Source organism: Sus scrofa, chromosome 11, assembly GCF_000003025.6.
Source record: "Sus scrofa isolate TJ Tabasco breed Duroc chromosome 11, Sscrofa11.1, whole genome shotgun sequence".
Classification (NCBI taxonomy): Eukaryota; Metazoa; Chordata; class Mammalia; order Artiodactyla; family Suidae; genus Sus; species Sus scrofa.
The window spans coordinates 17,044,170-17,059,501 of NC_010453.5; the positions used below are offsets into that span (position 1 = coordinate 17,044,170).

The 15,332-nt window shown below is 41.7% G+C and overlaps 2 long non-coding RNA genes across 3 annotated transcripts in view; one reads left to right on the forward strand and one right to left on the reverse strand.

The window, feature by feature from the left end:
- The window catches only part of LOC110255810, a 377,482-nt gene that overhangs the window by 45,173 nt on the left and 316,977 nt on the right, over window positions 1–15,332 (reverse strand). The window lies entirely within an intron of this gene.
- LOC102165785 lies at window positions 5,629–14,600 on the forward strand. 2 transcript variants are annotated; one of them, XR_001299554.2, is made up of 4 exons: window positions 5,629–7,228; window positions 9,662–9,751; window positions 9,893–10,018; window positions 12,855–14,600. It is a non-coding gene; the product is annotated as an uncharacterized LOC102165785 (long non-coding RNA). The 2 variants fall into 2 exon arrangements; XR_306176.3 differs by lacking the exon at window positions 9,893–10,018 and having other exon boundaries at window positions 5,644–7,228.

A 15,332-nucleotide genomic window follows, 5' to 3' on the forward strand; every position in this document is an offset into this window, starting at 1 on the left:
TCTGATGCAGGCCCTTGCCACATCTTACATAAATAAATGCAGCCGCCTTCTGATTGGTCCTCCTGTCTTCAGCCAGCACGCCCTACCTAGCAGTTCACACTAGACTGATTTTCCTTAAATGAAAATTTAATCATGTCACTTCTCTACTTAACATCTGTTCATGCCTCCCAATCAGCTCCAGGACTAAATCCAGAATCTTAATTACAATGTATGGTAGCTTTCATAACTTGATGCCTTCCTTCCTTCCAGGACCACTTCATAGCAGAGCTGAAGTGCTGCCTGCTCTCACACATCTCTGCCTCTTTACCTACCACTGTCCTTTGGCCTGCAGTTGGCTCTCTCTCACACTTCCCCAATTAATCTCCAGAAAGATGCCTCCTCACCTCCCATTACACGTGTAGTTGTGTGGGGGGTTTTCTTGGCCACACCTACAGCATGCTGAAGTTCTTTGGCCAGGGATCAGACCTCAGCCATTGCAGCAACCCAAGCCACAGCAGCGACAATGTTGAAACCTTAACCACTAGGCTATCCGGGAACTCCCTATTACATGTGTAGTTGTTTGTTTTGCTTTGTATTTTTTCCATTTCTGGCTGCCCTGCAGCATAGAGAGTTCCTGGGTCAGGGATCAGATCCAAGCCACAGTTGAGATCAAAGCCGAAGCTACAGCAATACTGGATCCTTAACCCACTGTGCTAGGCCAGGGATCAAACCTGTATCCCAGCACTTTCCACACTGCAGATCCCGGTAAGCCACAGCGGGAACTCCACAGGAGTAGTTGTTGATTGCAGGTCTCTCTCCCACTATAAGTCTGAGAGGCTTTTGTGGGAGGGGCTTTACCTTTTTATTTCTGATTCTGTTGCTATTCCTAATGTCCCCCCCCTTTTTTTTTTGTCTTTTTAGGGCCGCACCTGTGGCATATGGAGGTTCCCAGCCTAGGGGTCTAATTGGAGCTGTAGCCACTGGCCTACACCACAGCCACAGCAATGCGGGATCCGAACCACGTCTGCAACCTACACCACAGCTCACAGCAACGCCAGGTCCTTAACCCACTGAGTGTGGCCAGGGATTGAACCCACAACCTCATGGTTCCTAGTCGGATTCATTAACCACTGAGCCACAATGGGAACTCCCCTAATGTCTCTTCTTGAATATGGATCTTTCCAAGGGTAGGAAGCCTCTGTGTAATGATGGGGAGGCAAAAGATTCTTTTTATTTTTTACTTTTTGGGCCATGCCTTTCGCATGTGGCAGTTCCTGGGCCAGGGATCAAACTGCACCAAAGCAGCAGCCTGAGCTGCTGCAGTGACAGCACTAGGTCCTTAATCCACTGTCCTGCAAGAGAACTCCTGCTATTTATTTATTTATTTATTTAGCACATGAAAGATAAGATTAAGCTCTACAGTGTGAGAATATTTTTGTTTGCTTTGTGGGTGGCAGGCAGAAGGATTCCATTCTTAGTACACTTTCTTTCACTCCTTTAATATTTTAGTACTCATAAATGCATATAAAAATGCAGGTTTCCATCAAGTTCAAAGATATTTGAATTAGTGGAAGAAAAGATTTGTCTTAAGAGTCAAAGAAATGTAAAGTTGGACAGCTGCATATAAATCAATGAAGCTGGAACACACCCTCACACCACGTAGTAAAATAAACTCAAAATGGCTTAAAGACTTAAACATAAGACATGACACCATAAAACTCCTAGAAGAGAACATAGGCAAAATATTCTCTGACATAAATCATACCAATGTTTTCTTAGGTCAGTCTTCCAAGGCAATAGAAAAAAAGCAAAAATAAACAAATAGTACCTAATCAAACCTATAAGCTTTTGTATAACAAAGAAAACTGTAAACAAGATGAAAAGACAATATACAGAATGGGAGAACATATTTGCAAATGATGCAACTGAGAAGGGCTTAATTTCCAAAATATACAAACAACTCATACAACCCAACAACAACAAAAAACAATACAATTGGAAAATGAGCAGAAGTCCTCTTGATAAAATCCGAATTGCTCAAACCATGGCTGCTAATAGCCTCAAAAAACCTACCTCGTGGAATTCCTGCTGTACGCAGTGGAGTAAGAATCCAACTGCAGTGGCTCAGGTTGCCATGGTTTCATCACATTTAAAAAAATAGCTTGGAGTTGCTGTTGTGGTGCAGCAGAATGGAATCCAACTAGTATCCATGAGGATGCACCTTTGATTCCTAGCTTCACTCAGTGGGTCAGGGATCTGACATTGCTGTGAGCTGTGGTGTAGGTCGCAGACATGGCTCAGATTCCGAACTGCTGTGGCTGTGATATAGGCCAGCAGCTGCAGCTAAGATTCAACCCCTAGCCTGGGGAACTTCCATACACCATGGGTGCAGCCCTAAAAAGCAAAAAAATAAAAATAAATAAATAAATGGCTTGATTATGTTTATAGGAAATACTAAATGCATGGGAATGTTTATCATTAGACAATCAAGGTCCTTAAAAGTACATCCATGAATAAGTGAATTAAAAATATTTAAAGGTGTTCAACTACTTTGGTTTATAACATGAGACCATATATTATTTAAGGGACCCTTAACAGTGATTGCTAAAATTTGCTAGACTTATGAATAAAATAATAACGATTTATAGGATGTCCTCAAAGCTTAAGGATGAACTGTATTTTTTAATGACTTTAATAAATATAATACTGCTTTTTTAGAAACCAGCCTAAACCCTAAAAAGTCTTTTCTGTGCATAAAATCTATACTCAAAGACATTTAAAAGTCTTTGCATTTAGCAATTTGCCTTGGAACAAGGCGGAGCTGAACTTGACTGATGACCCATGTTGTAATCGCCACCCAAGGGAGAGTGAGAATTCAGAGAGAAATGTTCAAAGGATAGAAGGCTGAGGAAAGAGATGGTGGAGGGAAGAGAGAACCTGCAGGAGAGGGTCCAGGAGAGAAGTGGCAGAGGATGATGCAGCCAGAGAAACAGACATGGAGATGAGGCAAGCCAGACAAGTCCCAGAGCCCTCCTGAGTGCCCAGCTCCACTGAACGAAACGGAGAGGCCCACTGGGAGGGACGGAGGCAGGTCACTTTCCCCCTCTTCCTCCCTCCCTGATGCTGATGCTCCTCCAGGGTGACAAAACGGACATAAGGAGTGGACACCCAAGACCATGCGACTGGCTGAAGAGTAAGGCCGTTCTCACTGCTGTCTGTCCTGCCCTGACCCCTTTATGATAAAGGCTAGGTCGTAATCATCCTTACACGTAGGACATGTCGCCGTGTACACAGTGCTTTATAAAACTCCACAGACTCCTCCACTTAACCTTCACTGTAGACCTCTGAAGTCCTCATTTCTGTCACTCATTTTATTTTATCCCAAGTCTGCACATGTGCAACCACAGTCTCACATACTTCTAAGGATTTGAGAGACCCGAGAGATCACTGGGTTCAAACCACTCTTTCAGCAGATGAAGGGACTGAGCCATACAGCTAGTTGGGATAGTCAGTCAAAGTCTTTTGCTTGGGTTTTTTGTTTGTTTTTTAATTCCTATTAATGCTAAATGTAGTTAAAATTTTGGATTTTAAGTGGAAAACATGTATATGGAGGAGAAGGGAGGAAGGGGATAGACAATTCTAAAACTGGCTAAAAGCATGTGTTTGCGAATTGGTTGAGCTCCTCTGGTACAACAGCTTTCCAAAGGAATTTGGATTTGCTTCTGGCATCTCATTTTTGCATGAATCCCAGTGCCTTAGACATTCTCCATGATGGATTACACATTACAACATTCAGAAATAAGGACTGCAGTAGGCGGCCTCTAAGACAGTCTCCAATCCTCCCTGCTTCTTTGTGTAATCTTCTTTGGGTGTGGGGTGAAGGTGGTGGCTCACTTCCAATGAAGAGAAAACAACAGAAGAAATGGAGTGTTGCTTCTGAGATTAAGTTATGAAGAGACTATGGCTTCTGTCTGGAGTATCTCTCTCATCACTCACTCGGGAGGACGCTAGCTGCCATGCTTTTAGCCCTGTGGAGAGATCTGTGCAGCAGGGCACCGAGGGAGGCCTTCTGCTAATAGTCAGTAGGAAACAGGCCCTTCATCCAACTGCCTGCAAGCAACTGAGGCCTAACAACCACCAGGCAATGGGTCTGGAACTGGACCCTCCCCACTGGAGTCTGCAGATGAGACCACAGCCTCATTGACGGCTTGACTGCAGCCTCCTGGAAGCTCCGGAGCCAAAGGCTCCCTGAGTCATAGAAACTGTGATAAAATAAAAGTTGTTTTATTTTGAATTTCCAATTTTTTTTTTTTTGTCTTTCAGGGCTACACTCATGGCATATGGAAGTTCCCAGGCCAGGGATCAAATCAGAGTTTGCAGCAGCCGGTCTACACCACAGCCACAGCCATGCAGTATCTGAGCCACGTCTGCGACCTACACCACAGCTCAGGCAATGCTGGATCCTTTAACCCACTCACTGAGGCCAGGGATCAAATCTGCATCCTCATGGATACTAGTCAGGTTCATTACCACTGAGCCACAACGGGAACTCCTAAAATTTGTTTTAAACTGCTGACTTGAGGGCAATTTGTTATGCAGCAATAGGTAACTAATACAAAGTTGAAATAAGGACTAAAGAAATCTTAGATAACTGATGATTTTCTCATTTCGATCAATGCATTATTACGGTGTTGAAGATAAACTTTGGAATGATTTTAACTTTTGCTAGGTACTGTTAACAATAAGGCTGCAAATTGCAAACTTGAAAAAACATATCCATATATCCCCTTAAATGTACTGCTGGTTGTGGTTAAAAATACATCTTGATAACAACGAAAAACTCTTGAGGGCCAAGTCAGTTATAACTTACTTCAGCAACTTATCGTATTTGGGTACATGGCCTAGAATTGTTTTGAAGATGTGGTGGGACTGATATTTTTTAAATGTGAACCACGGTCTGGGCCAGGGTACTACTTTTCTTTCCAGGGGCCCCTCCCCCCAAATCAGTCCCTTCTGGAAGGTGCTTAAGAAACTCTTGCACTTTTACTGCCATCACATTGCTTATCTACTGAAATGTGCCTGCACAAAGCATAAAAATTCCTACTTTATTTATTTATTTAGGCTGCATCTGCAGCAGGTGGAAGCTCTCTGGCCAGGGATCGAATCCACACCACAGCCGTGGTCTGCACAACAAGGGAACTTCCAAAAATTCCTACTTTATTTTTTTAATAGATTTTATTTTGTTTTTTATTTAATTTAATTAAATTAATTATTTAATTTATTTATTTTTGTCTCTTTTTTTGCTATTTCTTGGGCCGCTTCTGTGGCATATGGAGGTTCCCAGGCTAGGGGTCCAATCGGAGCTGTAGCTACCGAGCTATGCCAGAGCCACAGCAACTCGGGATCCGAGCCGTGTCTACAACCTACACCACATCTCACAGCAATGCCGGATCGTTAACCCACTGAGCAAGGGCAGGGACCGAACCCGCAACCTCATGGTTCCTAGTTGGATTCGTTAACCACTGTGCCACGACGGGAACTCCCATTTTACTTATTTATTTATTTATTTATTTATTTATTTATTTTTGAAAATTCCTACTTTATAATCACTTCTAGAAAGAGAAGTATTTTCATGTTCTCCCTCCCACCCATCCAGTCTGTGATCAAGTTCAGCCAGAAAAATGGAGCTTTAGATGAAAACAGAAGTTGCTTACTGTGACAGGAATAGCGAATCACAGGCAAGAATGAAACAGCTGACACAAAGGTGTGAGCTTTTGAGTTTAGAAAGTGAAGTTCTGGGGAGGTTTGGCAGGTGGGGAAACTCCAAAGTGCCATGTAGCCCAAAGAAAGGGAGCTGTGCTGTCGGATGTCTATCAGTGGAGAGATGTCAAGAAAAGCTGTTCCACTGGAGAGTCATTGAATTCAAGATTCTTAGGACTAAAGAGCAGCTCTTTTATATCTGGGTGCTGGGTAAGAAACCCAAAGAGTCTCCCTACCCCTATTTTGATCCTAACTCCTTTTAAGAAAAGCATTTAGAGGAATCTGCCTGAATAAATCAAATAGACTCCCATGGCCTCAGAAAGCAAATACAATCAGCATATCGAGGAATTTCTCAATATCTCCTTTTCCCTTTATTCTTCTCTTTTTTCTCTCTTCTCCCTTTCTCCTCCTCCTTCTTTTTCTTTTTCCTTTCTCCCTCTCTCCCCTCCATGTTCCCCTTCAAAAACATTTGCTAGCCTCTTGCTCGAGCATCCTTTTGTTATACAGGGACTCAACCCCTCTGACAGGTGGGGTTGGAGACCTGAGCAAGGACTGTCCTAGGAGGACACTGCCTGTCTTGTGAATCTTTCTGTCTTTAGATGCACTAAAAATGACATCTATGCTACTTTTCAATCTACAGGCTCATTTTTAGACATAGATTTCAACATTTCTTTCCCTCTCTAATAGAGTCAAACTAATAGACTCATGTCGTTTGTCATCAAGGAAGAGAGAACATTTACGTTTTCTAAAAGTATAACTTACTAATGACCCGGGGTGGCTTTTAAAGATAGAAGTGCTATTGGGGCCCTGTTGCGTCAAAGGAGCATTCAAGACCCCTGTCCTGGCCGGCTGTGAAATGTGTGATCGATTTCTGAAAAACCTATACAAAAAGAAGTTAAAAGAGACCATGTAAGAAGTAAAAGAAATAAATTGAACACACATGTGCGATCGTTATTCATATGAGCATTCTCTGTATTACTTCATAACACAGCTGTATACACAAAAAAAACAGTCCCCTTTGCTTCTTCCTATTGGAGTCTTATTAATTTCTGTCTAATGAAACGCAAATGTTTCTATGCTTCATTTTGGGGAGCACGGTCTAGTCGGGTGTTTGTTAAGCACTGGCCAGAGCTGCTGTGCCCATCTAATACAAACGTCTGTAGGCCTTTCAGAGTCCCTTGACAGAGCATCTTTTGAGCATGCCAGTTGTCATGGTCACCAGTGTGCTGATTTGCAAGGAAAATTGGAAGCTATGCTCATTACGTCAAAAACTACATTGGGGGATAAAGGGAGCATGTCTGCTTCAAGAGTTGGCAATTGGGGTTTGTTAGTCTCTCCGCCCACACACTTCCATCAAACAATGTCTCATTCAACTGCATAAGTCAAAGTTTACAACTCCCCTCTTTCCAGCTGGAACAGGCCTGGGAAGTGTGAACGAAAATCATGGCTCACAGAATCACAGAACAGGCTTGCAGGCCGAGCTGTTCCGGTGAGTTGCGAGGACAGTAGAGAGGGAGACAGATGGGTGGAGGGGTGGGAGGCCATGAAACCCTGGGTTCTGTGACCATCCAGCACCAACTAGATGGTTGACCTAGACTTGTGACATTTGGGGGTTTTCTTCATCTCTAAAATGAGGCGGGTGAGACAGAGCATCCATAAGGTCCCTCTCAGCCTCCAAATTCTGTGATTTGAAAACAAACTCTCTGTGCTGATTCACTCATGTTATGTGCCCAGGCACATCCATATAGATGTGTTCATTTATTTTTAAATCCTTATTGGTTTGAGGGCAAAAATGGAATGCCTCACATTTTTATATGGGGTCTGTAAACAAAATCAACCTCAACCCTTAATACAGTTGCCCAACCTGCAAACAGCATAGCTGCAGTAGTTCGAGACTGATCTCAGAAAACACTGATTTAATCACCTCTGATTACTTCGAGCTATAATGACTGCTGTCCACTTTGAAGTCATCAAAATGCTACTTATAATGCATTCTGGTTTTTATTATCAATACTTCGAAATTTACGCCTGGGGGCAATTCTAAAGTTTATATTTCATAAGCAGATGATTTCATAAATTAAATATAAATATTTAATGTAAATAGTGTATTTTAGTGCTGAGCATCTACTCTGCTGAATGCTTTCATGTCAGGACAGGCTAGCTAATTCTCCTAAAGTCTTATAGCTAAGTGATAAAGCCTGGGTTTGAATATAAATCATTTTGATATCAAAGCTCATTATTTTCCTATCTGCTTGGTAGCCTTTTTTCTTTTTCCTATCAATTTTCATTTGGAAGGCCCTGGAAATCAGGATGGGAGCAGACAGGTTTACTTGTAAAGGGATAAATCCAGTGGAAAATTTGGTGGGCCCAAATAGAATTTTTCCAGAAAAAGTAAAATTAAAGTAAGATTAAAGGGGACAGTGTATCTATGTGAGTAATACTGAAAAGTGACTAATATCTAGGGAGGGACAGACACATAAAAAGGTTATATTTTTTTCTATTTTTGCTAAGTTAATTATTTAAATAGAATTAGTGGTTTCCAGAATGTCACATTCAGTATCACTAATCAGAGTGCAGAAAGGTGGGTTTCAGCTCAAAGCAATTATCTTGATGACAAGTAAAGCCACTAAGGTCCTTTCAACTTTCTATTGTCAGAAGGGAGGAACTTTTGTTCATTTTTAACCCCAGAAACTAACACAGCGCCAGTAATATAATAAGCGGTGAGAAAAATTTGCTGAGTGAAAAATGAATGGACCTAGAAAACATAATTGTAGAAGAGGAGTATGCTGCTTGAGTTTACGGCTTTATTTTTTACTCACCTGGGAAACTAATCACATTTTCAGTTTTAGTTGCTCTCAATATGAATTTTCTGCTCAAACCCTCGTTTATTACAGTGATTTCCATTTACTAGGCACTTAACATTACGTTAAAGGTTCAACAGTTTATTCTTTTCAGACATACTGTATGTGAAGGTATCCTTATTCCCATTGCACAGATGAGGAAACTGAGGTTTGGAGGTTAAGAAACATGCTTAAGATCAGACAGGGTTTAAAATTTAGGTCGGCTGGTTTCCAGAGGCTGTGTTCTCGCCGGCCTCCCCCTCAGGCTGTAGTCTTAACCACTAATCTCACATGCTTATTCTTTCATGTGGTTTGTCCATTGTTTCTAAAGACACTCTCTAGGCCACTCTTTAGCTTTCTTTTCTGTCTTAGTTGCCCGGTCAGCAAACGTGCTCTGGCCTCACAGGGTCTGTCCACCAGAATATGTCAATTTTCTTGCTTAATCCAGTTTTTCTTTGCACACACTTCCTGTCCTTCTCTCTCTTTTTTTCCTTCTTCTTTTTTTTTTAAAACAAATTCCAGCCATAGGCATATTTAAAGGGAAAAACAACTGAACTGGTTTCTTTCTCCCCTCCTCCCTTCCTTCCCTCCCCAATTCCTTCCTTCCTTTTTTAGGGCCACATCTGCAGCATATGGAGGCTCCCAGATTGGGGTCAAATCAGAACTATACCTGCTGGCCTATGTCATAGCCACAGCAATGTCAGATCCGAGCCACATCTGCAACCTACACCACAGCTCAGGACAACACCAGATCCTTAACCCACTGAGCAAGGCCAGGGATTGAACCTGCATCCTCATGGATTCTAGTCAGATTCCTTTCCGCTGAGACACAAAGGAACTCCTGAACTGTTTCCTTTGCAGCTGTTTAGGTAGGAAATTTTTGCCACCTTTTACAGAATGGAAGGGTGCATCGTGGACTCCCCTGAACTTCCAAACACAGATGTTGCCAATGCTGAAGTTCTCTTTTTTTCACATTTTTTTAGAGTTTTATTGAAGTATAGTTGACTTACCATGCTCGGATCATTTCCGCTGTACAACAGAGTGATTCAGTTGTATACATACACATATCCATTCTTTTTCAGATAGTGCTTGGAGTGTCTTCTCAGCCCACAAGAAGGGTTTCAGTCTCTGCTGATGGTTGGCAAACTTGAGCCTCTGTGTCACCTGCTTCTGTAAGTAACCTTTCATTGGGACACAGCTTGATTTATTCTCTCACGTCTGTGGCTGCTTTCACACGAAGCAGAGCTGACTTGTTGCAATAGAGATTGTATGACCCACAAAGTCCAATGTATTTTCTATCTGCCACTTTACAGAAAGTTTACTGGCCCCAGGTCCGTACAGACCAGTGACCGAGTTGATCTCCCGCCCACCTCATCAGTGTTTGCAGCTGCTCCATCTCTGTGCCTTGGGCTTGGGAGTTTGTCTTCAGGCATCACCACGTAAGGAAAACAGGCTGCAAACCACACTAAATACCAACCCTAGACTTTGAATCCTGAGTGTGGCTTCCTGTGTTAGCCTTAAAATGGTGTTCCACTCTCCAAGAAATACGCACTCCTTGGGCACACTGAAGGTGTTGCCTGATCTTTAAAGGACCTGGGTGATTATTTAAGTCATTTTAGGGATTCCTTAAACTTTAAAAAAAAAAAAAAAAAAAGAAAGAAAGAGCAACAGCCAAAGTTTTCAATTTCAAAGAGGATCATTCACACAGGAGAACAATAAACCTTCCACCAAATGCTTTTACACATACACACAAAGAAATCATTCTTGATCTTGCTCTTTTATCAGTCTGGTGTATTTTTTCCCAGATGATCTAAAAACACATCTATATACTACTATATACTACTATCCCTGTCCTAAAATTTTAAAAATCCAGTGTACTTTAACTTCTATGCCAACCTCAAAAAGGGACAAGCATTGCTTTACCTATTTAACCTGTGGAGAAATGGAGATTCTGAGAAAAATATATACATTTTGAATATATTAAGTACATTTCTTTGAACATCTTAGGGCAAAGTAAATATTGCTTAAATTCACTTAACTAAGTAGATGTACTCATGAAATTGTGTGGAAAGTAAACATCTATATGTGAGATCATGATTTCTAATTTTGGAGAGAATAATTTTGGCTCTGACATATAATAAAGTCAGAGTAACGCAGCAAAGAGCATGCTATGTTTGATGATTTGCATGTACTGTGCCTTTGTCTCTCCCATGCAAACACTAGAAAAAAATTCGTAAAATGGACAAAGGACAATGAGTTCCTGTGGTTTGGGATGCTTGTTTAATTCATACATAATTTAAATATCTGATCAACACCCATTTCATTGAATTCTCATGACCTCTACTGAGATAATGTTATTTCTTTTTTGATGTTAATTGGAAAAACATTGCTCAAAATATAAAATCATTAAAATATGAGGTAAGAGAAGCTCTGGGGAATTCTTTAAGGTTTGGGATATAGTCTTTGCCCTCAGCAGTTTATAACCTTGCTGAGAAATAGCAGTAAAACAGGAAAAGTGTAAATGTTGATATAGCCTGATTTGCTGAGCCTCTGCTTTGAAGCAGTTGTCCTCAAGTTTATTTCTGTGTAAGAATTCCACTGGTGGGGGAGTTCCCATCTTGGCTCAGTGGTAACAAACCCGACTAGGATCCACGAGGATGCGGGTTCGACCCCTGGCCTCACTCAGTGGGTTGGGGATCCGACGTTGCCGTGAGCTGTGTGTAGGTTGCAGACATGGCTCGGATCCCATGTTTCTGTGGCTGTGGTGTAGGCCCACAGCTGCAGTTCTGATTGGACCTGGGAACCCCCATATGCTGCAGGAGGAGAAGTTGATGACTGGCACATTTCAGGAACACACCTAAAAGATTCTGACTTTTAGTTCAGGGATAGAGCTTAATCATCTGAACGTTTACCAAATACCCATGGCTTTCTTACAGGGGGTTCATAAACCATGTCTTACAAAAAGATGCTCCAAATACTTTCAAGAATGAATGTAGACGGAAGTAAAAGCTGGTGTTTGAGGAGGGGAAAAGCTGGTGTTATAGGCATCCTGATAATTTAGGGGGACTGATAAGATCTCTCCCCTTGCTGCTTCTCCCAAATAACTTTCTAACCCCTCTAACTGGAAAACACAAAACAATTCTACAACTGGAAATGCATTCCTTTGGCTTCGAACATTGTCCCTAATAAAGTATAAATATGTTAAGAGGAGAAGATCATTTAGACCTTAGCCATCATCTGTATCCCAGTTTGACTGACTTCCACAAGAGAGATTTAATGGAGAAGCAGGTGGTGCTAGGGACACTGCTTCCCAAAGTGCAGAGTGGTGAAGGATACCACCCCAGAGTGGTGAATACCCCCCAAATGAGTAAGGCTATTCTAAGTTTTTCTATGCCTTCAGGAAGAACTGAGATGGTGGGGAGAAAAATGGAAAGAAAAAGTACGGCGTATAAAAGGCTCTCCATTTACAAGCAGATAGGGTCCTAAGGTTGGGGACATCCATTTACTCATAAGATCCAAGTAACAATACTGGGTTCTCAATAGAATTGATACATTTTTTTCCTCTGGCTCATTTGTTTGTATCTATAAAAGTTTCTGAGTTGAAAGTTTGTAAATTGATATGCTTCTGTATTTGGGGCTCTTTTTTTTTTTTTTTTTTTTCTGCCATTTCTTGGGCCGCTCTCGCGGCATATGGAGGTTCCCAGGCTAGGGGTTGAATCGGAGCTGTAGCTGCCAGCCTACACCAGAGCCATAGCAACGCAGGATCCGAGCCGCATCTGCGACCTACACCACAGCTCACGGCAACGCCGGATCGTTAACCCACTGAGCAAGGGCAGGGATCGAACCCGCAACCTCATGGTTCCTAGTTGGATTCGTTAACCACTGCACCACGACAGGAACTCCTGTATTTGGGACTCTTATTTTGTGTAGGCATGCTATAGAATCACAGCTTTCAGAGATGAGCTATAGGAAGCCTAAGAGATATCCTAATTCCAGGGTAGCAAATAAATTTCAACTCATGTGCAATCTCTAGTTGATTGGTAGTGACTGCCTGGTATACTGGGTTGTAAAGGATTCTGTGAGTGATTAGCAATGTCTGTTCTGGAAGTAAGCAAAACTCTATTAGTCTAATGTCCTAAATTTATGCACACCAGATATTTGAAATTCAGATTTAGTCACAGAGAAACTTCAGAAAAGATTGAGAAAAATAGATGTATGGTTTGTAAATCTTTGTGTGGACATGAATTTAAAGTGATTTCTTGATTTCCTTTACAGGAAAGTGGGCTATACGACTCCAGATGTTGAGAGAAACGTTTACTGTTACATTATTATGGTTTGAGGTGGTCATGTGTACTTCTGTAGCTTTTATCCTTTTCCTATTTGTGCATCATTAAAATGGAACGTTACAAGGGAATCAACAGAGGGAAGCCTAAATAGTGCAGGAAAAATTGTGTGAACGCCTTTGGGAATAAAACTCTTCATTCATTTTCAAGCTCTTTTAGGAACATTAACTTGCTGAGTGCACCTCCACTTTCCCATCGGGACTAAAGAAACGAAGCAGAAATCAATGAAATGAGTCAAATATAGTTCCATATCACACTATCTCTAGAATTTAGAACACATCCAAATTTACATAAGACATGTGGTATAATTATAACTTCGTCCTGTGTCTCAAAGGAGAAGGGCAGGCCACCTGGCCTGAGAAATCAGAGAAGGCTTTGTTGAGAAAGCGATCTTTTATCCTTGCCCTGAAAAGTAAATAGGATTGGTCTAGGTGAAGGTGGAAGTGGGAAGAGAGGAGGAAATAAGGGGTAAGCATTCAGGAAGAAGGCATTGCCTAGGTAACGCCACAAAGTAGGAAGGGACATGATGAAGGGAACAGAAAGCAGGCCAGAGTAGCGTGCGTGAGGTGTGTGTGTATGCGTGTGTGTGTGTGTGTGTGTGTGTGTGTGTGTGTGAACACATGTTATTTTTGGAGGACTGACTACTAGGAAATGCCCAAGAGCCCAAGATGAGGCTAGAGAAGTAGAAAGGGCCCAGATCATGCCCACATGATCCTATCTTAAGAGCAGGCCATGTTAAGGATTTTGGGTTTGAGCTTATGGACCACACCAAATGGGTTTAAGCAGAGAGCAAACTGTACCTCAGACACTGCATCTAAGAAGTGTTCCCATTTCCCTTCCGCATGTTATTTGAAAACCTTTAATATCATCTTGTATTAAAAACATTTAAGTATGGATCTGTCTCCACTATACTATGATCCCCTTGTAGGCCAGAATTAGGACTTTTTCATCTTTGTATCATTTGCAGCATGGCTAGCAGGATAATGTAGGAAGAATTTATTGGCATGGAAGGAGCTTTGGAATCAGGCAGATCTGGCTTTGATTCCAGTCACTGTGTTTTTCCAACTGTACAACACTAACCATGTACCCAGGGCAGTGCAGTAGGAGAGCCCACCCTGGGTGCAGGCAGTAAGGGTGTGCATTGCTGTTGAGAATTTAAAAACAATAATAAACCAAACTGAAAGTCAATCTGCTTTTTATTATCACCATGTGCTGGCAATTCTAAACAATGTCAGCGATAAAACACTCCTCCCTAAAAGAATCCTTTGTGGGCCTAGGTTCTGAATAATTGTCATGGTGACCACTGAGGTTTTTTCCATTTTATTATAAAAATGTCAGATAGATAGAAAGGTTGAAATGATTTTATAGTGAAAATTCATCATGTAGATTTTAAAATTTAACAAGTTACATTGCTTCACATAAATCTATATGTAGCCATCTGTCAACCCTTCTATTTATCTATCAGTCAATTTTTGGACACATTTCAGAGTAAGATGCATTCCTGAGTGGACTGCCCCCTAAATATTTTAGTACGAGCATCATAAACTAATGTTATCACTTAGTTGAAGGAGCTTGGTATTTGTTTAAGGCTATTATTTTTCTTTTGAGATAAAATTTGCATAGCATGAAACACAAATTCTAAGGGCACCGTTTCTTTTTCTTTCTTTCTTTTTTTCTGCTTTTTAGGGCCTCACTTGTGGCATATGGAAGTTCCCAGGCTAGGGGTCAAATTGGAGCTACAGCTGCCAGCCTACGCCACAGCCACAGCAACACAGGATCCGAGCCATGTCTGCAATCCACACCACAGCTGATGGCAATGCTGGGACCTCCAACCCACTGAGCAAGACCGGGGTCGAACCTGCATCCTCATGGATACTAGTCGGATTTGTTTCTGCTGTGCCACAATGGGAACTCCCTAAGGGCACTGTTTTGATGAGGGTTTTTTGTGGGGTTTTTTTTTTTTTACTTTATAGGGCCACACCCTCAGCACATGGAAGTTCCCAGACTAGGGATCGAAGAGGAGCTACAGTTGCTGGTCTATGCTACAGCCGCAGCAATGTGGATCTGAGCAGCATCTGCAACCTACATCACATCTCACGGCAATGCCAGATCCTTAACCCACTAAGCAAGGCCAGGGATCAAATCTACACCCTCATGGATACCAGCTGGGTTCATTACCGATGAGCCACAATGGGAACTCCTTGATGAGTTTTACTAAATGTATACACCTGTGTGTAATTCAAGCCGCCATCAAGATACAGAAAAGGACCATTATCTAACCAGTTCTTGTTTGTCCCTCCCAGGGGATTCACCTGCCCATCACCATTAAGTATGATGTTCGCTACAGGGTTTTTAGAGATTACCTTTTTCAGATTGTGCAAGGTTCTATCTATTCCTAAGTTTGCTGAGA